Source organism: Phascolarctos cinereus, unplaced genomic scaffold, assembly GCF_003287225.1.
Source record: "Phascolarctos cinereus isolate Bilbo 61053 unplaced genomic scaffold, phaCin_HiC Scaffold_3;HRSCAF=262, whole genome shotgun sequence".
Taxonomy (NCBI): Eukaryota; Metazoa; Chordata; class Mammalia; order Diprotodontia; family Phascolarctidae; genus Phascolarctos; species Phascolarctos cinereus.
Genome location: NW_027555736.1, coordinates 194,859,450 through 194,875,826, shown reverse-complemented (window position 1 = coordinate 194,875,826; position 16,377 = coordinate 194,859,450). Strand labels below are relative to the sequence as shown.

The 16,377-nt window shown below is 37.6% G+C and overlaps 1 pseudogene; it reads left to right on the top strand.

The window, feature by feature from the left end:
• Nucleotides 1-843: 843 nt before the first annotated feature.
• LOC110220272 (ATP synthase peripheral stalk subunit OSCP, mitochondrial pseudogene) lies at nucleotides 844-1,475 on the top strand (annotated as a pseudogene).
• Nucleotides 1,476-16,377: the final 14,902 nt, after the last annotated feature.

The following is a 16,377-nucleotide window of genomic DNA, read 5'->3' as shown; positions in this document are numbered from 1 at the left end:
GAATTCAATTTGTTGTTTGGAAGAAACAAGACTTGAAACAAAAACCCACACAGATTTAAAATAAGGGACTTTATCAAAATAAGTTAGACTTCAGCTGAACTAAAAAGAAAAAGCAGGGTAGTCATCAGAATCTCAGACAAAATAGGAACAATATACTAAACTTAAAGGTACTACAGACAATTAATTTTAATCCTCAACAAATACACACAAAATGCCATGGCATCTAAATACTTAAAGGAAGGCATAAATGAGTTACAGGGAGAAAAAAAGTAAAACTGTAATAGTTTGGAACTTTAATGTACCCCCTTCAGATCTAGACAAATCTAACAAAAAGATGAAAAGAAAAGTTAAGAACCAAAACAGAATTTGGAAAAGGTAAACATGTTGAATCTTTGGTGCTTACTAAGTAAAAAACAAAAAACAAAAAGAAGTAGACATATTTTTCAGATGTATGAAGCAACTTTACAAAAAAAAATGGCCATGTATAATGGCATTAATACCTCACAAAAATACAGAAAAGCAGAAACTATCTTTTATTGATTATAATCCAATAAAAATTGTAAAGATCTAGTAAATGGTTAAAAATTTGGAGATTAAATAACTTATTAAATAATCCAATACACATTAACTTTGCAAAAGTAGAAAAATATGGAATTACATCAAATTTCTTCTATTATACAAATATAATTTTGATACCTAAACCAAGGAAAGTCAAAACAGAGAAAGAAAACTATAGACTAATATCCCCACTGAATATTGATGCAAGCCAAAAGAGACAGAAAAATTCCAATTAAAATAACTATAGAATGTAGAAAATAGGACCTACAGGGACCACAGGAGAAGATGACAGCACCCAGTGCATCTGGATGCTCCAGCAGGTAAGCCGCTTCACTACTTCAGTGAGCAGACCATTTGCTAAACTCATCAGGCCTTCAGTTCAAGTTTATGGTCTAGAAGATTGATATGCCACAGCTCTTTATTATGCTGCATCTAAGCAGAATAAACTGATGTGGTAGAAAAGCAGTTACTCAGAGTGACAAAACTTTTGAAGGATCCCAAAATGATTGATTCTATTATGAATCCCCATAAAAAGTGTTCTACTAAGATAAAAACTAAGTGACATAATAGTGAAAGAGAAGTTTTCCCCCATCACAACAGACCTCATGAAATTGCTTGCTGAAAATGGTCGCTTAAACAATAACCCAGGAGTCATTTCAGCATTTTCTACCATGATGAGTGTGAATCATGGAGAAGTACAATGTTCAATTATTACTGCATCTACCTTAGCTGACTCAAGTCTTTCCGAATTAAAAACTGTCCTGAACAGCTTCCTAAGGAAAGGCCAAGTCCTGAAAATGGAGGTTAAGACTTCAATCATGGGAGAAATGATTGTTTGCATAGGAGAGAAATATGTTGATACGTCTGCAAGAACCAAGATCCAGAAGCTAAGCAGGATTATGAAGGAAGCTGTTTGAAAATAACATTTTTCCACAACTCATCAATGAAACTTCCAAAAATTGTGGAAACAATAAAGTACTTGGAAAATTTAAAAAAAAAAAAGAATGTGGAAAATACTTGGGAATCTACCCATCTAGGCACACACAGGAACTATATGAATTCAACTTCAAAACACTTTTCAGAAATAAAGACAGACCTAAATAACTGAATAAATATTAATTGCTCAAGAGAGGGCCAAGCCAATATAATAAAAATGATAATGTTACTTAAATCAATCTACTTATTGTGTCATTAAAAATTTACAAAATAATTACTTCATAGAGCTAACTAAAATAGTGAGAAAATTCTTCTGAAAGAACAAAAGACCAAACATCTCAAAAATTATTTTTTCAAGTGGGAAGAGGGCAAGCAATACCACATTTCAAACTATGCTACAAAGCAATAACCATATATATGATTTGGTACTGGTGAAGAGATAAAGAGGTCAATCAGTGGAACAGATTAGGTACATGATACACAGAAGCAAAGGAACCTGGTAGCCTGGTATTCAATAAATCCCAAGACCCCAGCTCTGGAGGTAAGAATTCACCATTTGACAAAAACTGCTGTCCAAAACTGGAAAGTAGCCTGGCATAAACTAGGTTTAGATCAACACATCAAACTACATACCAAGGTAAGCTCCAAATGAATATATGACCTATATATAAAACAAAAACAAATTAGAAAAATAAAAAGAAAATACAATTTTCAGATCTCTGGATAGGAAAAGAGTTTATGACCAGACAAGGAAGTAAGAAGATTAGAGAAGATAATGAACAATTTCAATAATTAAAGGTTTTGCACAAACAAGTTGAATGTAGTTAAAATTAGAAGGAAAATTTAACTGGGGAAGAAAAATCCTTGCAGCAAGTTTCTCTAATAAGAGTCCCATTTCTAATAGGTAAGGAATTGATCCAAATCTATGAGAATAAGAATCATTCTTCAGCTGATAAATGATCAAAGAATATAAATGGTGGCTTTCAAAGGAAGAAAGAAGCAATCAACAGCCATATAGAAGAACGCTCCCAAATCACTAATAATTAGAGATATACAAATCAAAACAACTCTGAGGATCCACCTCATTCCTATCTGATAGGCAAAGACGACCAAAAAATGAAAAGTGTTAAAGAATATTAAAAAAAAAAAAGCACATTAACATATTGCTGGTGGAACTGTGAATTGGCCTGGCCATTTTAGAACTGTGCCCTCAAAGTTACTAAAATGTGCGTATCCTTCGACCCAGAAATAACCACTACTATTTCAAAGAGATCAAAGAAAGTGGGAAAGGACCCATATATGCAAGCAGATTTATAACAGTTCTTATAGTAGCAAGCAAGCATGGTAACTAAGTGGTGCATGCCCATCTTAAAGGGGAAGTCACTAACAGCTTGAATTGAAGGGAGGCAACAGGAAAGGTCTCTTGCAGACAGCTGGTCTCTATTTTGTTCTCTTTCTGAAAAGCACAAGGTTTTTGTTGTTGTTGTTTTAACGAGGTAAGGAAGCTATTATAGTAAAGCCTGACTGGTAAAAATTTGGGTCAACCAGGAGAAGACTCAGTCTGAAGTAGGAGGAAAAGGTATGGTCTTTCCAGAAATGACAGTGATCCGAAAACAAAAGGTGTCAATAAAATTGTTTTGAAAAACTTGAGGTGTTTCTAAACCCCAAATAAGGCATTTGTCAAGAATTAGCAAGGCACTCATTACTAAGGTCATTCTGTATTCCTGACTCTTCTGCTCTAGCCAGAGACTGGGGCATCTCATTACTGACAACTTTTCCAGGATATGAGAAAAGAAATAGATTTCCAATGCTTATTTCCACTGGGTGTTCAAACATGGCCTACTCCTTTATAAACGATAAAATTTAGAACTGGTCTCTTATCCTTGCTGAATACCTATCAGCAACTAGGAAAGTATGTGAGCAGGCAGGTCACAGGGCAGGTATTCCCAGCCGCTTCAACATCTTTAAATGATCTATTGCTATAGGCTTTTCATCTCTCAGCCAAACTTTCTCTCCTCTCTCTTCTTTTTTTTCCATACCTCTCTTTCTCCCCTACGCAGAAATCATGGACATAGAGAAATATATAGTGTTTGTTTCTAAGAATCTCCTTCCTATAATCCTGCCTGGTAGAAAATGTAGGACTCTATGACATTTTTTTGGTAGCTGTGTTCTGTGTTTGGAAAAAATGGGGGAGCCTCCCTCTGATTTTCCCCCCATTCCCAATCTGTGAGAGCAAATGAGTCTTTGCATTTGTCCCCTATGTGATCCCCAGAAAGAACAGAATGAATGACTAGCCAGAAGAGGATGCGAACAGAACAGTTTGCTCTTAGCAGTAGTGCCAATACAAGCAAATGTTGTATGTTCAACAGAGCTTCGTCCTGGCATTGGCCTTACCTTCTCTCCCCTTCGGATGAGATCCTAAAATAATGTTTATAGGACTTGGAAGAAAGCTTCTTGGATAAGACTCACCTGCAACACAGCAGGATACTTAACTGGTCACACTAGTGAGTTGGGACAGCCCTAGAAGAAGTTGCCAGTTTCCTCTGGTATTCCCATCTCTGAAGATTCTCAAAGTTGGGACAGAATGGTTAGAGATCAGGTCTCAGAGTTGGTCAGGAAGACCCGAGTTCAAGTCCAGAGTCTGATTCTTATTTACTGGCCATTTGGCACAGAGCAAATCACTTAACCCTTTAGCGCTCCCAGGCAATTCTCTGAGTCTAGAAATTGCAGGGGCCATGTTGTTCAGTCATTGCAGTCATGTCGGACTCTTCATGACCCCATTTGGGGGTTTCTTGGCAAAGATACTGGAGTGGTTTGCCATTTCCTTCTCCAGCACATTTTACAGATAAGGAAAGTCAGGCAAACAAGGTTAACTGACTTACCTAGGGTCACACAGCTAGTGTCTGAGGCTGGATTTGAACTCGGGAAAATGAGTCTTTCTGATTTCAAGCTCTACCCATTGAGCCACTTAGCGGCCTGTGCAACATATATCCTACCTCTCAAAAGAGAGGTGGGGGAATACTGGTACTAAATGTACCTTTTGTTGTTAGACTTAGCTATTTTCTTAGTTGGTTCTAATTCCTTGCAAGTTTTTGCTACAAGGGAAGGTTCATTAATGGTGAGTTGTATACTGGGAAATCTCTATGATTTTTTTTAAACCAACAATTTAATATGTTTGTAATTGATTCTCTCCTGAAGTTAAAGAATGAAAGAGTTTCTGGGCAAGCTCTTGGGTAGCCAGAAGCTAACAGAAGCAATGGCAAATGGGAATAGACTCAGTAAGAGGAAATCCTCAATCTGGTACAAGCATAACCAGCTGTGAGCTATGCAGGGAGTTAGGTGTCTCCTGTGAGACAAGGAAAACTCCTCTGGATTTTCTTCTTGTTGACAAAGGCAAAAGACCATACCCAGAAACATTATGTTTTGCATCAGCAAAGGTTTGAGCCTTGATTGACCAAAAGACAATCTTGCAGATAAGCAATATAGCTCCATCCAGGACTCCTGTAGAGATCAATAGGGAAATGAAGAAAGAGCCCCTAAAAATGAGAGAGAGAGAGAGAGAGAGAGAGAGAGAGAGAGAGAGAGAGAGAGAGAGAAGAGAGAGAGAGAGAGGCAGAGACAGAAAGACAAAGACAGTGAGAGACACTCAATAATACACAGTAGGAGAACCAAGATACAGCATGCCACTAGAGCAACTCACCAGAAGAAAAAGTTATTTGAGAGCAAAAAACAAGAGCCATTCTCAAAATATCTGCAGGGAACTACACAAGAGGGAGAAGAGTCTGCCTATCTGGGATTGTAAATGATTGGGAGTTTCCACAGATCTTTGAATGAAAGTTATTCATTGGAGGGTTTCTGTTTTGCTCCCAAGGATTTGTTTTTCTGATTCTTTCTATAAAACTTCTTTTCTTCCTGAATATCATGAAATGTGTGCTTGCAAGGGGAATTGGTATCAGCCCACTGGATGCCGTCAGATAGTGATTTCTCCAGATTTTCTGGGTGGGAGCTATGAGCTAGAGGATAGAAAATGTTCCAAAGGGCACCCTCTGACACAAAGTTTGAGGACAGTTTTCTTTCAAGGTCCTACAAAGAACTGATTCTCAACATTGAGTTCTGCCCCAGTACAATCAGTTTTGTCCCTCAGCAATTAAAATGGAAGATAGTAGAAACCAGAAAGGACTCCATTATGGAGAAAACTTCTAGAAATTTAAACAGAAAAACCATAAGTGTGGAATGAGACATATGATTTCAGACACGATTTATTTTTCAAACATTATTCATTTAAGGTGAACTTAATTGCTACAAGAGGGCATTTGAGGGTGAGAAGAATCATTGGGAAATGGCTATGATTTTAAAAAGAGCATTAATGAAACTTTTCAAAACAATGTTATTAAAAAAAAGACAAAAAAGGTTAAAAGATTGAAAAACAACACCTAGGAGAAAGTTAAAGGAGCTAGAAGAAAAAATATAACATGTATCTTGCACAAAAATAAGGTGGATTTTTTTATTTTGAGAATTTGTTTCTATTTATTTATTCTCTAATTTTTGGATCAGATCTGTGATTTCCTCAGTATAGGGAATTTTGGGTGAGGAAATTCCCTCTACCTATGCTGGTCTCCCCTGCTCTGTAATCTATAATGTTAGAGAGTTGACTTGTACCACTGAGAGGTAAAGCAGATTACACAGAGTCACAAAGCCAGTATGGGTCAAATGCAAGACTTAAACCTGGGTCTTCTTCCTACCTTTGAGCATAGCACTCTATCCATTTTGCCATAAACCATTTGTTGCTGCTATTGTCTTTCTTGTTCACTCATTTCAGTCGTGTCCAACTCTTCATAACCCCATTTGGAATTTTCTTGGCAAAGATACTGGAGTGTTTTACCATTTCCTTTCCCACCTCATTTTACACATGATCTGGAGTTTTGCCGTTTTACAGGAAACTGAAGCAAGTGACTTGCCCAAGTCACACAGCTAGTAGGTGCCTAAGTCAGTTTTGAAATCAGGGAGATGAGTCTTCCTGACTTCAGGCTTGGCACTCTATCCACTGTACCGCCTAGCTGCCTTATTATTATTATTAGCTTCTGAAGGAATATTTTTGCCAATGAGATCATGAATCCATTGACATGTTATTATTCACAATGGAAAAAAGGCTGAGAATAATCAATTATAGTCTTCAACTGGATGTGAAAGACGTCTCCTCCTCTAAGAATAGAATAAAGACAGGTCTAGATTAGACATAAGGAAGAACTTCCTGATGGTGCAGATCAGTAAATACTAAAATAAGTTGCTAAGAAAGGTTATAGAATTATCCAGAATTATCTAAAAATTCCTAAGATTCTCATCTGTATGGGCTAACTTGAAGTGTGGTCTCTCTGTAAAAACAAGTATTTCCTCAATTCAAAACCTTTTAGATAAATGGGTCCTATTTCAGAAAACTCATACACACAAGTTCTAGCATCATTCAAAGCGTGAGATAAACAGAACTCTCCTATTCATTAAGGATAATTGATGGACTCTTCTCAGAATACTTGATTAGCTGTAAAAATTTGACAAAGGCCCCTCCTAGCTACAATGAGACAGGGAAAGGCTTTTTTAGATGAATGCCTTGAACATTTCAGACAAGTGCTGAGTGAATGAAATTTCTTTAGATTTTAACTTTTTTTCTAATTAGTTATCTCTACGCTTTTTACCTTTTAACTAGTTAACTCCCTTATCAATTTCTTTCAGCTATGATCTTTTAATTTTTATCATATGACCGCTTAGATTGGGGTCTTCAAGAGATGAGTATATCTCAATAAATATTTTAAATTTGTCAGACACAAACTGTCAATTATTTCCCATCATACTACTAATAATAAAATTTCTATAGTGCTAAAAAAGAAAGAAAATTTGACAAAGGGAGGGTGGTGAAACTTTAGCACCTGAGCTACACAAAGATAATAGAATATTTCCCTATGACTATCCCAACCAATAAAACATGCCACAGGAAAGTCAGTAGAAGGAACTGAGGAATATTTAGCCCGAAGAAGACAAAATTGTGGAACTATGTAATAACTCAAGTTATTTGAAAAGTGAAATGTGAAAAACTCATTAGAGTTTGTCTGTTTGGTCTCGGAGGGAAGGCCTAAGACAATGGATCAAAGTTACAGAAAGGCAAATTTTGATTTAATGTAAGGGAAAACTTTCTAATACTGCAAGGAGAAATACACCGAAAAGGAAACGATGCCTCAGAGAATTGCAAGATCCCTAGTCATCAAGTCCAAAGAATTGGAAATTTAAGTGATACCCATCGATTGGGGAATGGCTGGACAAGTTGTGGTATACGATTGTGATGAAATGCTCTAAGAAATGACGAGGTCATCAGATGGTTTCAGAAAAATGGAGGAAGACGCGTGAATTGATGCAAAGTAAAGTGAACAGAACCAGGAGAACATATTACACAGTAACAGCAATACTCTAACAATGATCAACAGTAAAAGACTTAACTATTCTGATCAATACAATGATCCAAGATAATTCTAAAGCACTCACAATAGGAGAGAGAGAGAACTAGTGAACTGTGAGTACAAATTGAAGCATGTTATTTTTCACTTTATTTTTCTTGCTTTTTTTTTTCAACATGTCTATTATAGAAATATGTTTTGCATGGCTTTATATATATAATGGGTACCATATTGCTTGCCTCCTCAATGGATAGGGGAGGAAATGGAGGGAGAGAACTTGGAACTCAGAATTAAAAAAAAATGCTAAAGGTCATCAAGTCAGAGCCAGATGACTCCTTGTTGGATAAGCCATAGAGGGAATTCCTATTCAGGACTAGTTAACCTCTGAGGCTCCTCTTGGCATGCCATGTTTTGTTTATTTTTAAAGTATAGGTGTTCAATTACCCAGAAGAAGTGGCCTTTTCACTTTGACACATTACACTTACTGGGGAAATTTTCTGAATAAATATTTTTTGCTGGTCAAAGCGACACGATCTGCTCTTATACTAGACACCAGAATTAACTGCCTTTTTGTGAAAAAGATGTGAATGTTTTGTAAACAAGGCATTGGGTGGGGAGGGGGAAGGAAGGAAAAAAAAGATCAGCCTCGACTCTAAATGTCAACTCTGAAGCCCTAGGGTTACCAAACTTTTTCCAAATAGATTATGTATCAGTTTGCTATAACAAGGAACGACAATGATCTACTTACAATTTTTTATAAAACCAACAACTCTAGCCCACTCAAGGTTGACTATCCTTTGCTAGCCTATCCAGAAGGGTAAGATTTAGACACTACATAAAAACCATTTTCATCAGCACCATGTCAACAATTTCAGGCATTTGTTTTTTTTTTATTTACTTGTTTATTTTAAATGCAAGGAAGGTTAAGCCAACGATGAAAACTACATTTAGGGATAAATTCATAGTTATCTAGCAATAAATTTCCATTAACCACAATACCCCTAAATCTTATGATTGCTCACAATCAGAATACAGTTTTCCTAGTTCCAGAGATCTAAAGGCCTTTACTGAAATACTACCCTAAGATATCATGGAAAAGAGCCATTAGTTAGTTAAAATCCATTTAGTTTTTTTTTTAAAGGGCATAAGGAAGAGGATTCATGCTAGGCATCAAGCCCTGCTGGAAGAGTACTATGGTCCAGGTTCTCAAGATGACTGCTGCTACATTGATTGACAGAAGGGCCCACACCAAGCCTTTTTGTGAGTCCCATATACACAGGCCTTTGCAATATACTCCAGTCTTTTAAGTCATGAAAGATAAGGCCTTAGCTTACCCAAGCTATATACCTAGTCATGTTATCAACTTTTATTAATTAATAATCACAATATTATATTATATCACAATAATATATCACAATAAAATCACAATCTGATTATCTCTTCAAGTTCAATTCTGGCCTTTTACTGGAGAAACTGAGATATATTATTTTTATTTATTCGAGGCATTGCTTACAAACACTAAAATCTGTTTGGATAAGCACCTATAGTTGAAGAAGCAACATCATGTTACCTGTGCCATTTCTGTGGTCTCAAGCACCCCTACGCCAAAAAGGCGGAGTCTGTGAACAATCAGTGTAACAGAGATGCAACCAGGGCTATCAATGAATAACCTCATCATCACAGATCACCTGTACAGGAGTACCAGACCTTATCGCTGTGGAAAGTACTAAGCATAATAGCAGCACACAAGATATCTGTGGAAGGGGAAAAATAAACACAACACACTGTCCCCAAGGAGAATTTTCACATATAGCTCAGCATGCCAGAGAAAACATCCAGTGACATACTCACTTCTGAGGAATTTCTCCAGAATGCAGATGCACCCTTCTCAAGCTCTAGGAGTTGTTTGTCTGCCTCTCCTCCCCCAAATAACCAAATGCTTCTCAAAGCAACAAGTATATGGCCAGCCTAATTATCCATCAGGTGGTACTCATTGCTTTTTCTTCTCCTCAAACCTCCCAGCTACCACACCATCCTCACCTGCTGGCAGTGGCAAAGCAAAATCCAAGACACCTGCAGAGAGATTGGCTGTTTTCCTTGCCACTGAGTGTATAGATCAAGAGTCAGGAGACCATAGCCTTGGTCTGATCCTAACCAATAATACAACCTTAATCAAGTCATATAACTTTGGAATGTTAGTGTCTTTCCCTCTCATAAAATGAAAATAATCACCGTTGTTGGAGGCTGGAAGGTGGGAAATTACATCGTAAGTGTGAAAGTACTTTAAGAAAGCAAAAAGCATCATAAAAATCCAAGTTATTACTATCTCCTTATCTACATATGAAGCTGAATTTCTGAGTGGTAAGATACAGAACACTTGCAGTTATTAATTTGTACAGGGAGTCCTCAGATTCCAACCAATTAAATCACTGCCTGAACAAACAAAAAGAAAAAAAGAATATATATTCTAATAATATATAATATAAAAATAATAATACATTCTAAACCTGTGTTCAGAAACCACTTGCTAAAAGACCAGAGGCAGATTTACAAAGTGAACCGGGCAACCTCTTTACAGGGGTGAGGTACAGGTGAAGCAACCTCTCTTTACAGAATACAATGAGTATAAATGTATCATATTTTTACAGTAAAAAAAATGCTTAATAAGAAAATGCAGTTTTAGGGATTTAATATTAACACAGCCACTATAGAGAAAAGTAGCCCCAGATAATGAAGATTAAGTCGCTTTCCCCAGCCCCTACAAGGCATGCTCTTCATAAGCTTTCTTCATTGTAATTCAAATTGTTTAAAAAAACAAAACAAACACTAACTTCCTTCTAGGTCCCAGGCTTAGCCACAGAAATCTCCAAAACCAGTAATAAGAAGTGGAAAGAATCAGGGGAACAGCCTGCAGCAGCACTCCCCATAGAAATGAGAATGATTTACAGATGAAGCAGCAACAGTGTGGAGTTCAACGGGAGATGACAGGCATCTGCAGCCCTTACCCTGAAGACCAGAAACAATAGATCCTTCCCTCTCAGTAATGCATTTCTCTCTCTCTCTCTCTCTCTCTCTCTCTCTCTCTCTCTCTCTCTCTCTCTCTCTCTCTCTCTCTCTCTCTCTCTCTCTCTCTCTCTCTCTCTCTCTCTCTCTCTCTCTCTCTCTCTCTCTCTCTCTCTCTCTCTCTCTCTCTCTCTCTCTCTCTCCTTCAATGAAGGAAGACTCCCATACTAATGGGCTTTGAACCACAAGTTACATACCACTACCAAGGATCATAGGCAGGATTTACACCGGGAACTTCAGTTTATCTGAAAGTTTAGAGGAGTTCTAGTTCAGTACCCTATGCACCATGCCATGCCGACTCTCCTCAGAAGTAACTGAGGAAACAAAGTTAAAAGTATTTAGGGAATTTTCTTTTTTGGAGGAAAAGGGTAACACACAGCTACTAAGTATCTGAATCTGAGGCTAGATTCGAACTCAGGTCCTCCTAACTCTAGAGCTGTTCCTCTATCCACTGCAACACACAGCTCAAGCACCTCTTTTTACACAAAGCCTTTCCTTATCTCCCCCAAGTCCTAGTGCCTTCCTGCCCTAATTCCCTTGTGTTTTTTAAACTTCTATATTATGTATTTACTCTGTATATATTTATCCTCTATTGACTTATGTATATACATGTTGATAGCATGTGGATTTCTTGGAGGCAGGAATTACTTCAGTTTTTGTCTTTGAGTTCCCAGCATCTACAACAGTGCCTGGCACATGGTAAGAGCTTAATAAATTCTTGTTAATTGATAGGCATACATCACTCCCCTTAGATTGTAAACTACGTCAGAGAAGGGAACATTTCTTTTTTAAATGACGTATCTTGTGTTTACATCTGTTCATTTATAATTATATCTCTCCCCATAGAGCAATCCCATATAACAAATACCAAAAAAAGAAACAAAGAAAAAAAAAGCAGTTCTGAAAAACTAACTAAGCCATCAAATGAGTCTGACTGTATATGTAGCATTTCACATCCATAGTGGTCTACCTCTCAAGGGCTGGAGGTACATTTCTCATCCCTTCTTTTAGAATCATTGTTATTATAACTAAACTGCTCAACTTCATTTTTTTTTCATTTTTCTATTTATATTATTATAGTTATTATAGATGTTGTTTTCCTGGTTCTGTTTAATTTGCTTTACATCAGTTCATGTAATTTTCCTTATGCTTGTCTGTGTTCTCCATATTCATCATTTCTTAGAGCACAGCAATATCTTATTATATTCATGTGCCATAATTTAATAATAACAATAACCATTCCCCAATCAATATGCATTTACTTTGTCTATAGTTCTTTACTAGTACAAAAGTGCTACTATAAATATTTTGGCACATATAGGAGCTTTCTTTCTAAATTTGATCTCCTGAGGATATATACCTAACAGTGGAATCTCTGGATCAAAGGCTACAGTCTCTGAATCAAGGGATATTTTTGTCACTTGATTTCCATAATTCCATACTGCTTTCAGGAATGGTTGAGAATGCTTTTAAAATAGCCCCATCAATAGTATACTAGCCTTCCTGTCTTTCCAAACCTCCTCCAACATTAACTATTTCCACCTTTTGTTGTCTTTGCCAACTTGCTAGATGTGAGGTGAATCTTCAGAGCTGTTTTAATTTGCATTTCTCTTATTTTTCTTGATTTGCAACAATTGTATGCTCATATGGTTCTTAATAGTTTGCAACTTTTCTTCTTCTGAGAAATATTAATATCCTTTGACCACTTATCCACTGGGTAATGACTCTCAGCCAAATATTTTTGGGTTAGTTCCCCATATATCATAGATATCAGATCCTTATCAGAGATATTTGATTCAAAGATTTTTCCCAATCCACTACTCTTCTTTTCCTAGTTGCATTGATTTTGTTTGTGAAAAAGCTCATCAATTTCATGTAGGCACAATTATCTATTTTATAACTTGTGATCATCTCTATCCCTTGTTTGGTTAAGGACTCTTCAACAAAACTATGAAAGATACCTGATTTGATTTTGGCAGGGATCACTTTTTACCTAAATTATTTATCTCCTCCAGTACCAAAAACATAGTAGGTGTTTAATGGTTGTTGAAAAGTTGGATTTTGGATTTAAGTCATCTCATTTAATCTTCACAACAAAGCTATGATGGAAGCAGGACAGATCCCTATTTTACAGATCAGGAAACTAAGGCATATAACTAATAAGTGGGAGAGTTGGGACTTGAACCCAAGTCTCCTGGCTACAAGTCCCATGTTTTTTCTGCTACACAACATTGTCTTCCTTTCCAAAGCAAACCACACTAATCACTGAAAATCTCTCATGATTTTTTTTCCCTTTCTTTCCATACAACTCAAAGTAGTCTATAAGTAAATCTTGCTTTAACTGGTTCCCTTTTTAGTGTTGTTCTAACCTCGGTCCGGACTGATACAAAAGGTAGGCCAGCTTGCAGCTGCTAAAAGCCTCCTAAACTTGTTTTCCATCTCTGGAGCTTCTAATCTTATTTGGTCCCAGTTTTTCAGTAAACTACTCTCTTGGAGCTGTATTCAGTAAACCAGAAGTCTAGTCAGTCCAGTATGAAGCAGTAGTGTTGTAGTCACTACTTAGAACAATACTTCTACTTTAGCATAGGGCAGCCTTTATTTCACCCCATAGAGGGAATTTAGAGAAGACGACGGAATTATGGGATCCAATAAACAAAGCACAAAAGACTCAGAATGGCCAATAAATAATTGAACTTGGGCTTGTTGAAGAGATAGTCCCCTAGTATTCCACTGAGTTCTGCTTTTATCCCAGGAAAATATACAGGTCTTCGGCCTTATGGTGCTACTGTAAAGGCTTGGCTTCCTCCGGGAAGGAAAAATGACCTTGATGATGCCAAAGGGGCAACCTCATTCCCATTGACCTTACATTGTCTGGATATCGTGTTTTTGTAGTAGAGGGTAAAGTTCAGGTTTTTTACTCCACCATGTAGTAACTTAGCCTCTTGTTGTTCTTTAGCTTGCAGTGTCGTAGCTAGCATGAGGAGTTTGTTACGATTTCCTTGATCAATTCAGCGAGCCTATAGGCTGAGCCTTTGCTTTTATCTTCCTGTAAAGGCTGTGGACATGTTCATTGCACATATTCAACTCAGTGTAGATCAATTGTAGACAAACTGATTGGCTCAGACTGTTGTGAGATACAGCCACTCTTTTGTGGTAGACTCATAAAAACAGGGATCCACGTCAGAGCCAATCTTTTCTCTCTTTTTGGAGAACGGATAAGAGTGAACCTAGACGCCAGGTGGGGATAAGCTACTATATGCTTGTCATGATATTAGGAGACACCCTGTTTTCCAGAGGTAAGGCCCAGCAAGCAGGCTGTGCCCTGAACTTGGCATAACAACAATCCTTTGCACTCACCTCTGGATGGTCTCACCCTCTGGCAAAATCATATAATTATTCAGCACCAGGTGTTCTCTGAGCTCCAACAAGCACCTGATGAGCTTGGACAAGTACTCATGTTCTGGTCATGAAGTCTTGTGATAAATCAAACCCGTCTCATCATTGCTGTTACCCCTCATTGTCAGGGTTACAGCTCACTGCACAGCCATAGGTATAAGCATGGAGATCTGCCTACACTAAAGCAGGGGTTTCTGGCACATGTGTCCTTGCTTGCAAGCGATTTCCCTCACTTTGAAATTTAACTTCTGTTTATTCCTGATTCTCCTGTCTCTAGCCTGCTCTGTTTGGCTCCTGCCATCCGTGGGTTAGAGGCTGGTTCCATCTGATTGACAGCATATAGCCTCCCCTTACCTATGACCTATTAATGGCCTTCCTATGGCAGAAGCACATGAGAATCACAAGTGCTATCATCCATGTGGTGAGAGTCCCTGGATGCCAAGTCATTGGAGTCCAGATTTCTGAATAGATAGCAAGGGATTTCCTGAACAATGTCAAATTTTTGGAGAGTTCTGGAATCTAGCTTCTACCAAGAAAAGAAACAGCTCCTGGGCAGCAACAGCCGGTTGGGGAGAAGAGAATCTTTCACCTGCCCCTGGAGCTAAAAGAGCAATAAGAGACTGTTACTACATGGTGGAGTAAAAAACCTGAACTTTACCTTCTACTGTACAACACAATATTCAGACAATGTAAGGTCAATGGGAATGAGGTTGCCCCTTTGGCACCACCAAGGTCATTGTTCCTTTCAGGGGGAAGCCAAGTGTTTACAGTATAAGGCTGAAGACCTGTATATTTTCCTGGGACAAAAGCAGGACTACTAGGGGACTATCTCTTTAACAAGCCCAAGTTCAATTATTTATTGGCCATTCTAAGTCTTTTATGCTTTGTTTATTGGACCCCATAATTTCATCATCTTCTCTAAATTCCCTCTATGGGGTGAAATAAAGGCTGCCCTATGCCAAAGTATAAATATTGTTATAAGTATAAGTACAAGCATAAGTATTTGTTACTCTGGGTGCTCAAATGGGAGCTAGGGACCCTTTTATCCATATCTATGAGGACCTAATTTTTAATGAGCTATATTTAGGAATTTTCCAAAAGAAACTTTAGGTGTAGGCAAAACAAGTCAAAAGGCCACCCCCCCAAAGTGACACTAATCCATATCTTCCCAGAACCTGGGGCCACATGTTGAAGGCAAAAGAGTCCAAGAGTAAAAGTCAAAGAATCTGAGTTCCAGTCCTGCTTCAGGTTCTTATTAGCTATGTGAACCTATTAGGTATGTGAAAACAAGTCAGCTCTTTGGACCCCAGTTTCCTCACTTGTAAAACAAGGAGATTGGACTAAGGACTTCTAATGTCCCTTCTACCTCTAAAATCCTCTCATTCTACATGGACTACTAGTGGCCTAAAAGGGTGACTATACCTATGCAGAGTAAATAATTAGACACTGCTCAATGTGTCATATTTATTTGGCATTTCCAGCTGTTTAGTAGTTTTTGGCTACGTCTAAAATGTATGACATTTAAAGATGATTCCCTGCCATCATTCCATCTATTAAGCAACATGTTTTGTAAACTACTTGAGGTGTCTAAGTTCAGCTTTTTTTAATTAATCATCACTGGAATGAGCTAAAAGTGTCAACACCAGTCTGAAGGGGAAAAAAGCCTGTGAAAATGACTGAGGAGACAAGTATATGAGTAACAACAAATAGAAGAAAATACAAATCTGTCAAGTAGAATAACGCATGAAGTACACTTCATAGTCCAGAGTTACTCAAACCGAGCTATTAGTAGGCCCAGGAACACAGACATCATTGGGTACACGGAAATGATCATCTTGTCTATTACAAAATAGACCAAAATAGACAAGTCTGAGGTGAAAGGGAGAGGCATGACTAAGTGGAATAAACAGAAAGAAACTAGAACTTTAGCCATCCTATGCAGAGATGGGTTGGGTTGGACCAGATTCACATAATTGTTCTT